General features: G+C 52.3%; 1 pseudogene; it reads right to left on the bottom strand.

Moving 5' to 3' along the window:
- Positions 1–1,189: 1,189 nt before the first annotated feature.
- Positions 1,190–10,759, bottom strand: part of LOC130680360 (protein Shroom1-like) — a 345,760-nt pseudogene continuing 336,190 nt past the window's right edge.

Raw genomic sequence — 10,759 nt, 5'->3', positions numbered from 1 at the left:
GAATCAGACAGCCTGGGGTTCGGGTTTGAGCTCAGCCAATTATTAACTGTGACCTTTGGCTCCCCTCCCTATCTGTCCCCACCGCCCTAGCTTGATGACCCTCACCACCTTTTCCAGCGACCCTGAGATCAACCCCTCCAAGACTCCCTCCTCCCTCTGTTCACCACAAGCACTGGTAACTGCAGGCAATAAAGAAACATGGGTTATGAAATAATGTGTGTGTGGTCTAATTCTATGTGTATAGAATGGTATATAGGACTGTGAATATATTTACGGATGTATACAGAAAACCCCCACACAGAATAAACCTAACAAGTTTGAAAGTGGTTCTCTAACATGTTCTCTAGTCTTTATATTTTAGAAACTATTGAGAATTAGGAAAATATTATTTTACAATCTGAAGATAATTAAAACTACTTTTAAAAAAGAAATAATAAGAAAGAAAGCTTTCAGTGACATTCTACTGCAAATAGGAAAAAGACCAAACTGGAATTTAAGGTAATCCAGTCATGACCCCAGATTACTCTTTCAGCATTATCTTCTCCCTAGACTTGCAGCTACAAATACTAAAGCAGATTTTCACATGCATATTTGAGAACTTAACATTGATGCTGTGTACACAGGGCTGATGCACAAATAAAGGGGAGTATGAGTCATGTTTATACCACTCCAGCCCCTAATTCCTGACTCCCAACCCTAGCCCGTCCCCAGATCAGCATCTCTAGCACACAAGTGGAGCTGCCTCTCCGGGTTCTCATCCCCTGCATGGTAGGCCTCCAAGTCCCCTAAGCCTGAGCTTCAGCTCCCAGCCCCAACTGCCTCCTCAAGCCTGGGGAACCCAGTGGGGTTTCCAAAGGAGAGTTGGATAAACTCCGTTTTCATAACATAATTGAAAGAGGAAGAAAGTTCTTTCTGGGTCTTGGAATGAATGTACTGGAAAATCCGAGTGTACTGGACATTTGTCAGGGTTATTAGGCAGCAAAGTAACTGAACCTGTTTTCCATTTGGGGAAATTCTCTATCCCTGGAGTCTTGAAGGGAAGCAGTACCCTACTGCCACTGTGGGCCTGTGGGCTTGGGTAAGAACAGCAAAGGAGAACTGGACTCCGCCAACCAGGCCTAGGCTTCTGTTGTGTGACAGTCACTGAAACAGTTAGGAATTGGGGCATGGGGGCAGTAGCGTTGAGGGCCCAGCATCCCCCCGATTCCTCCTGTCTTCAGGCCTATTCTCTCCAGTCTTCCTAGCAACTGCCATCCCTCTTCTGCTCTAGTCAGGCACAGTTTGGATCTGTAGTTTGTAAACAAGATAGCTTCAGATCTTTCCACATTACTGAGAGAGAAGAAAAGGTCATTTTGCAACTTAAATTGAAATACAACTCTGACTTCATTCCCTCCAACCAACCCTGACCAGGCCTCTCATCACAAAAAGGGGAAATACTAGTTTTTAAATCCATAAATTAATTACCAAATAATCCATAAGACCTAGGTGGAGCCACAAGAGAACACCTGGAAGACGCATTCTGGGAAGGCCAGGCCTGGGTCTTCCCCTCCCCCGAGGGAAAAGAGCCAGGAAACCAGCGTCTGTCCCAGTCATGTTGGTAAGAGGCAGGTGCCATGCTCCCCACCCCCCTGGCCTGCAACTAGGTGAGGGGAGCTGGGGAGGGGGGAGGTTTATCAGAAGGGTGGGTTCCTGGGGGCCAGGTCCGCCTGTAGGGTGGGGGAGGATGGCTAACGTTGCTCCTGACCTCCTGACGGTGTCAAGTTGATCCTGGAGTCGGACCCACTTGTCCAAGCTGCGCTGCTGGGCCAGGACCGTGGCCTTGCCCACCAGCAGGGCACTGTAGGCGTGCAGCTCTGCAGTTGACAGGGCCTGCACCAGCACCTCCCGCAGGGCCCGCTCGCACCGTGCCACGTGCCTCTTCAGCTCCTTGGCATCTTCCTGCTGCTGCTCCAGGAGCCCCAGTCGCTGCAGGAGAGAGGCCTGGAGCTGCATGGAGAGGGCACTGTGAGTGGGTCGGGGGTGCCAGCCAGAGCCGGCAGGCCCATTACCACCCTTTAACCCCTAGCCTGAACTAGTTACCTGTTCATCAGGGTCACAGTCTGCAACAGCCCGAGCCAGGGCACCGCGCACGCGGTCCAGGCGACTGCCAAGCAGTAGAAGGAGGCCAAGCACCCGCTCTAGGTCAGCCATGAACCCGCTGAACCGCTCTAGCTCATGGGGTGCACAGGCCTGGCCCACTGCAGCCTCCAGAGCAGCCCCACGCCTGGCCCACTCCTGGGCCGCCCCCTGCAGCTGTTCCTGCTCAGCCTGAAGGACCTGCAGCATCTTTTGGAGGAGGTGAGCTAGCTCCACCTGCAGGGAAAACGGGGGTACTTAAAGCTGGGGCCAGGGCCCAGACTTACACAGACTCTGGGCTCTTGCCCCACCCAGCATCCAGCAGCCCTTCCACACTCACTTTCTTGACTTGGATGCTGTTATTTGGCTCAGGGAGACCCTGGCCACATGGCAGGTCAGGTACAGGGTGGGTACTAAGGTTTTCAGGCCTTGTCTCCTCCTGAGAGGTTGGCAGGAGCTGGGTGGAGCTAAAGAGATAGCTGGGGACAAGGCCAGAGCTCCCTGGGTTGTCCTGCCCCAGACTGCAGGGACAATCCCGAGTCCCTGGTGACCCCCTCACTCACCCTGCCTCGGAAGGACCAGCAGCCTCCTCTCCAATCTCCCCACAATCTGGCCTCATTGCAGCCCTGACCTCAGTTAAAGGAATCAGCCCATCTAGAAGCCCCACAGGTGGGGATAGGAGTTAATAGTGTCACTCAGAGAGGGATTCAGTCTGGCCAGCTCCTGAACCAGTTCCTCGAGGCGCAGACTGGACCATGTTGACCTGGAACCAGGCTGGCCAGTGCCCCAAGCTAGGGCAATGTGGGAGTCAGTCTCTGGCGAATCATTGCCTGGAGGTCCCAGGGTATCAACTGGGAAAGATTTGAAAGGCTCATTCTCTGCAGCAGTGTGGGGGTCAGTAATTAGCAGTCCAGTGTGGTCAAAGGTTGGGATGTCACCATTTGCAGTTTCTGGGGGGCTATAGCAGGACCTGTACACACCCACAGAACCATCTATCCCCTACCAGCAGTCATCTATTGCTGCAATCTCTGGGTGTCTGTTGAGGGAGTACTCTTGGAGGATTGCAGCATGGTCAGCTCGTTGGCCCAAGCCAGCTCCATACTGCTGGTCAGAGGCATGTACACTGGAAGTGAAAGAGACATTGAATTAGAAAAAGCTCTGGCCAAGACAAGTGGTGGCTTCCAAGGGCCACCTGCCCCCACCCAGTCCCTTCACCTAGGTTCCCAGGCTTCACCTAGGAGAGAGTTCCCTGCCCTTCAGGCATTATGTAGACATGTGGAAAGGGAAGGTCTCACTCTGCTTGGAAGCAAGAGGGAACTCACTTGGTTGGGAGCCTTGGGGGCACATGAGAGTCTGGAAGTGACCTCATCCTGACCAGCGGGGCTTCTTCCAGGAAAACTTCATTATCAGGAAGGGGTGGGGGCCAGGCAGGCTCCATATAGCTCTCTGAGACCCTCTGCACACGCGCAGGACTGCTCTGGAGGCCCTCTGCAGGACATGCCACTGCAGCTTCCTTCTGATTCAGGACTCTGGAAGCAGGGACCCCATCCTGACCACAGTGACCAGGAAGGAAGCTCTTGGTGCTGCACCAGAGAGACAATAGGGCGTTGTGAGGGGAGTAGGGGATGTAGTTTGCAAAAGACAGTAAGGAAGCTCAAACTGAGGGTAGGTGGGAAGCCCTCTCCTTTCCTGCTGGGTGAGAGCTGTGAAAGCCGCCTCCCAGTTTTCAGCCCCCAGAGTGGCCTCTCTCTCTCTCTCTCTCTCACCTGCAAAGTCTGGTCTTAAACAATGGTCTGGGGGTTTCTGCTCCTTGGGGAACAGCCTGGAAAGGCAAACGGATGAAATATGGCTCAAGTTTTCAGTCTCCCAGATGCACCCCACCCCAAGCCTGCTGCACCCTCTATCTTCCCTACCTGGATAATGGGCATGCCCTCTCCTGGTCCTCCCCAGGGAGCCAAGACTTCACCTGAAGGGCTTCGACTCTGACAGCGAGGCCTGTAGGCAACACTGAGCTTTAAGGACCCAGGATTTGGGTCTTCTATGCCAAGGGTCTGGGGCTCAGACAAACCTTCGAACTCGGCCAGTACTCCATGCTCCTGGGGCTCCTGATGCTCCTGGGGCCTGGGAAGGCAGAAGCTGGAGCAGGCCCTGCCGCCGCCTTCCCCGACCAACCCACCACCGCCCCGACCCACGCGATCCAGCCTCCCTGGCTCAGAGAAACACCACTTCCGCTGCTGCTTGGCGAGGTCTCCGCGCCCACCAGTTTGTGGCGCGGAAGCCCCAGAGCGCGCCGATTCCACTTCCCCGCCCGGGTGGCTGAGCGATGCGGGGCGCGGGTGCTCCGCCGGGGGCCGTGCGGGTGCGGAGGGCCGCCGGCGGGCTGGCGGGCTCATGCGGAGCTCCTTGCGCTGGAACGACGTCTCCCGGAGCACTCGCCGCTGCGCTCCCTGCAGCCGCTGGCGGTAGGCGGCCCGTGAGGCCGGTGGCCTGCGTGGCTCGGTGGCCCGCGCTGCAGTCTTCGCCTCCGCGGTCAGCGGGTACAGGAGCGGGGTGGTCTGCCGGCTGGGCGGCCCGGGGGTCCCCCAGACTTCTGGGGGTCGCGGCCCACTGCGTACCGCGGCTGCGGGCCGGGGCTGCAGGGATGTGTGCAGGACAGCGGTGGGCGCGGCGGGGTCCGGGCCGCCCCACACCACGCGCACGTTCTCCCAGTCGAGGTAAGCAAGGACACCGGTCCCAGGTGACAGCGTGTGTGGCTCGGGACCACCAGAGGCTGCGGAGAAGGAGCTGTAGGCCGAGTCGGCGCGTGCAGACAGCCGCCGCAGATCCAAGCTGCGAGTGGACGAGGCTGGGGAGGTGCGGTCATCCCCAGGACCCAGGGCCTCCATGGGCGAATGCTGAGGCTGGCCAGCTCCGTGGGGCCTGGTGGAACACAGCATGAGGGTTAAGGAGCTCTGGGTGAGGGTCAGGACAGTCTGCTGGCTCCTCCAACGTGGACAGCCAGGTTGCTTACACATCCCCTCCCTAGGCACACAATCCTTAGGGCTGGCATTTCCCTCTAGGTCAGCGATGGTATAGGACCACCCAGTGAGCTTAGCTCAGGGACAGGAATTGGTGACTAGCCAATTCTCCCCGCTTTCCCCTCCCCCACCCCCACCCCCACCCCCAGGACCCTCCTGGCCATAAGCCCTGACCTCTACCCTGGCTCCTCCTGGAGCACCGAGAGTGTACCCATGCCTCTTCCCTCCCAACCCTGTCCCACCCAGGCTTCTTCCTGGCTGCTTTCTCAGCCTCTCCGTGTGATCTTTCCCTGATAAACAATGGTCAAGAAGTTCTGAGATCACAGGGGAGCCAAAAGAGGAGGGGGAAGACCCAGACCGTGTGGCGGGGGCAGCTTCACAGCCTCCCTCTGTCCTTCTGTGCCTGTTATGTTCCAGGTGCTTTCTATAAATATTTATCTTGATCCTCACAACTGCTATCTGCATTTCACAAATGTGGACACTGAGGTTCAGAGGGGGAAATGATTTGCCCAGGAACACACAGCTGGTAAGGGGCAAAGCCCTGCCTGGAAGCTGGGCCTGCCTCCAAGCTTACTGCAGCCAGAACCAACTTCCTAGAAGCAAACCCTGCTGAAGCCAGTTTACTTCTCTACCCAGATGCCTGCAGCCTCCAGCAAAGCCCAAACTCCACCGTGGGAAAGTAACCCCCACCTCCTTCAAAACACTGGCAGGGTCCAGAATATATGGCCTCTATTTCAGAGACTGCCTTTTGTCTAGCTCACCCCCTTCTTCTTCCTGCTACTTTTGCTCCTCCTAGAGAGCAGGACTTAGAGATCTCATCTTCAGGGACCCCTGCAGTGCCCCATCACAGCAGTGGCCACCCTGCATTGTGATTGTTGGCTTGCTTGTGATCCCCTCTTCCTATCCCCACCCCTGAGCTTCCTGCGGACATGCACTGCACTTACTCATCTCTGCACCCTAGTGCCTGGCAAGTAGCAGATGTTGAAATATTTGTTGAATGGCGGACTTGCAGGGAGTAGACAGGGGAGGCTTTGGTGGAGAAGGAAGAGGGCTCTTTTGCTTCTGTCCACTCTTCTCTCCCTATTAGTCTTTTCTGGGGAGGTGAACAGGAGTGAGGCAGTTGCCACCAAGGACACTGACCATATTACTTGTGTATTAATAGGAACTCAAAGATCGGACAAGCACAGCTTAGAGGAGGACTGGCAAGAAACCAGTACCTTCCCAGTTCTGGGAGAGGAGCGAGAGGAGTTGGGTGGGTGTGGCTGGGTCAGGGGTGAGAGAAGCTTTGAGTCTTGGGGACCTGGGTCTCCCTCTAGCCTATGTGCTTGTCTTCCCTGAACTGTTTGGCAGGGGATGCAGAGGAGGGTTAACTGCAGCTGGGGTGGGAACTGAAAAAGCAGGCTCATGTGAGCCATCCAGACACTATTTGGAGCTCAGGATCACCCTCGATTCCCTTCCCTGAGGCCCCAGTACAGTTTGCTGCTCCAGGCAGGTAGGCAGTTAGGGGTGGGAGGATATAGCGTTTCCTAGAAGGGAGAGGCATACCTGTAACATTTCTCAGCCAACCTGGGATCAGAACATTTTGGTGTCGACCACCTGGAGGCATCTTTATGCCAACTAAGGCCAGCCCCGTAGGTTTGTCCTCACACTCAGGTTGGGGAACCTCTTTTCCAAGTGTTTCCATTCTCTGGACTTCGGGAAGATGAGAAGCTACTCTGCGTAGCAGCCCCTAGTGACTTCCTGTAGGAAACCCACCTTAGCTACCCAGACCTAGCTCTCTCCTCCTGTCCTTCTGAGCCCAGCTTGGGAGCATTGCGTACCCTGACTCAGGCCGCCCATGCCTGCCCCTGTTGGCTTGCTGCACTTAGAGTCACGGGTGACTGTTCAAATAGCAAGATGTTTCCTCAGAAAAGGCCTTGAAAAATCTTATTTGTGAATCACTGTGTCGACAAAGGATTCTGAGGTCAACAAATAAAAACAGCTTGAATGGATAATGAAAATGTGTATATCTATCTGTTTTCTTATTGACACTAACTTGTCTCAAGGATGCTTTTGCAGTGGTGGCCCCAATAAGCTGATACCCAGGTAGGATGCTCACTTGGTGCCCTTTGCAGAACCAGATGTGCCAGCAAAGTCCAACTCCTTTAGTGTGTTTTCAGCCTCATTAAAAAGATCAAGGAGAGTGTGGGGATGCTCTAGACCGAGTCCTGCCCTCAGTGTCTCTCCACCTCCTTCCGCAGTGGCGGCAGCACCCGCACTCTGTGATGGCAACTTGAGGCTGCACCCAGGGCAGCCCCAGGGTGGTGCTACGTGGAGGGGCTCCACGCCCCGAAGGGGCTGCCCCTATGAGAGCAGCGGCAGCGAGAGGACGCGTGTGCCTCGCACCGTCCGTGCACGGAGAGCGGCGGGGATGGCGACCGTCTCCACCTCCTGGTCCTCCTTCCAGAAAAAATAATCTGAAAGAAAGAAAACAAAGAACAAAATACCCCAGAATACCTAACAGAACACCTACACAGTAGAAGCTGCCTGTTCCTCTGCATCATCAATTCTTCACTCCTTCATGCACAGCTAGTTATGAATGCAGAGCTGACTTACTAACAGCATTTACCACTTCTGGCTATAAATTCAAATATTCGAGAGGGGGTGGAAGATGGCGTCGTGAGTAGAGCAGCGGAAATCTCCTCCCAAAACCACATATATCTATGAAAATATAACAAAGACAACCCTTCCTAGAATAAAGACTAGAGGACACAGGACAATATCCAGACCACATCCGCACCTGAGAGAACCCAGCGCCTCGCGAAGGGGGTAAGATACAAGCCCCGGCCCGGCGGGAGCCGAGCGCCCATCCCCCCAACTCCCGGCGGGAGAAGAGCAGGCAGAGCGGGAGGGAGACGGAGCCCAGGACTGCCGAACACCCAGCCCCAGCCATCCGGGCCCAGACACAGTACGTGCCCAGGGGGCCCTGGATACTAGGAAAACAGGGCAGCAAGAACAGTGAGGGAGCACCGGAGGCTGGGCGCTGGAGGACATAAGAAAAGCGAGCAACCATTTTTTTTTTTTTTTTTGCTGTTCTGTTCTGGCGAGCGCCTTTTAAAAGTCTTAAAGGGATAGGGAACCCAATACTAGGGAAACAGGGCAGCAAGACAGGTGAGCAGATGCCTGAGGCTGGCACCGGAGAATAAAGAAAAACGAGCGAGCGGCCACATTTTTTTTTTTTTTTTTTAATTAAAAAAAATTTTTTTTTTTTTTTTGTGGTCGTTGTTTTGTTTTGGCGGGTGCTTTTTGGAAGTCTTAAAGGGGCAGGGCGGGTCACTTAATCCAGAGGTAGGGAATCCGGGATCTCTGGGCACCCTAACCCCTGGGCTGCAGGGAGCAGGGAGGCCCCTTACCAAGATAAATAGCCTCCCAGCAGCTCCTGCTCCAACGCGACTCCACCACTTTGGAGCAGCCGCCCGAGCCAGGCCACGCCCACAGCAACAGCGGAGATTAACTCCATAGCAGCCGGGCAGGAAGCAGAAACCCTGTCTGCGCGCAGCTGCGCAGCACAAGCCACTAGAGGTCGCTGTTCTCCCAGGAGAGGAGGGCCACAAACCAACAAGAAAGGAAGTCCTTCCAGCCGTCACTCGTCCCAGTTCTGCAAACTATTCCTATCACCATGAAAAGGCAAAGCTACAGGCAGACAAAGATCACAGAGACAACACCAGAGAAGGAGACAGACCTAACCAGTCTTCCTTAAAAAGAATTCAAAATAAGAATCATAAACATGCTGACAGAGATGCAGAGAAATACGCAAGAGAAATGGGATGAAGTCCGGAGGGAGATCACAGATGCCAGAAAGAAGATCACAGAAATGAAACAAACTCTGGAAGGGTGTATAAGCAGAATGGAGAGGATGCAAGAGGCCATTGATGGAATTGAAACCAGAGAACAGGAACGCATAGAAGCTGACATAGAGAGAGACAAAAGGATCTCCAGGAATGAAACAATATTAAGAGAACTGTGTGACCAATCCAAAAGGAACAATATCCATATTATAGGGGTTCCAGAAGAAGAAGAGAGAGGAAAAGAGATGGAAAGTATCTTAGAAGAAATAATTGCTGAAAACTTCCCCAAACTGGGGGAGGAAATAATCGAACAGACCATGGAAATACACAGAACCCCCAACAGAAAGGATCCAAAGAGGACAACACCAAGACATGTAATAATTAAAATGGCAAAGATCAAGGACAAGGAAAGAGTTTTAAAGGCAGCTAGAGAGAAAAAGGTCACCTATAAAGGAAAACCCATCAGGCTAACATCAGACTTCTCAACAGAAACCCTACAGGCCAGAAGAGAATGGCATGATATATTTAATACAATGAAACAGAAGGGCCTTGAACCAAGGATACTGTATCCAGCACAACTATCATTCAAATATGATGGTGGGATTAAACAATTGCCAGACAAACAAAAGCTGAGGGAATTTGCTTTCCACAAACCACCTCTACAGAACATCTTACAGGGACTGCTCTAGATGGGAGCACTCCTAGAAAGAGCACAGCACAAAACACACAACATATGAAGAATCGAGGAGGAGGAATAAGAAGGGAGAGAAGAAAAAAATCTCCAGACAGTGTATATAACAGCTCAATAAGCGAGCTAAGTTAGGCAGTAAGATACTAAAGAGGCTAACCTTGAACCTTTGGTAACCACGAATTTAAAGCCCGCAATGGCAATAAGTACATATCTTTCAATAGTCACCCTAAATGTTAATGGGCTGAATGCACCAATCAAAAGACACAGAGTAATAGAATGGATAAAAAACCAAGACCCATCTATATGCTGCTTACAAGAGACTCACCTCAAACCCAAAGACATGTACAGACTAAAAGTCAAGGGATGGAAAAACATATTTCAGCCAAACAACAGAGAGAAGAAAGCAGGGGTTGCAGTACTAATATCAGACAAAATAGACTTCAAAACAAAGAAAGTAACAAGAGATAAAGAAGGACATTACACAATGATAAAGGGCTCAGTCCAACAAGAGGATATAACCATTCTAAATATATATGCACCCAACACAGGAGCACCAGCATATGTGAAACAAATACTAACAGAACTAAAGGAGGAAATAGACTGCAATGCATTCATTCTAGGAGACTTCAACACACCACTCACCCCAAAGGATAGATTCACCGGGCAGAAAATAAGTAAGGACATGGAAGCACTGAACAACACAGTAGAGCAGGTGAACCTAATAGACATCTATAGAACTCTACATCCAAAATCAACAGGATATACATTCTTTTCAAGTGCACATGGAACATTCTCCAGAATAGACCACATACTAGGCCACAAAAAGAGCCTCAGAAAATTCCAAAAGATTGAAATCATACCAACCAACTTTTCAGACCACAAAGGCATAAAACTAGAAATAAACTGTACAAAGAAAGCAAAGAGTCTCACAAACACATGGAGGCTTAACAACACGCTCCTAAATAATCAATGGCTCAATGACCAAATCAAAATGGAGATCCAGCAATATATGGAAACAAATGACAACAACAACACTAAGCCCCAACTTCTGTGGGACACAGCAAAAGCAGTCTTAAGAGGAAAGGAAAGTATATAGCAATCCAAGCATA

This window comes from Manis pentadactyla, chromosome 13 (assembly GCF_030020395.1).
Source record: "Manis pentadactyla isolate mManPen7 chromosome 13, mManPen7.hap1, whole genome shotgun sequence".
Classification (NCBI taxonomy): Eukaryota; Metazoa; Chordata; class Mammalia; order Pholidota; family Manidae; genus Manis; species Manis pentadactyla.
This window is presented reverse-complemented; position numbering and strand designations above follow the sequence as displayed.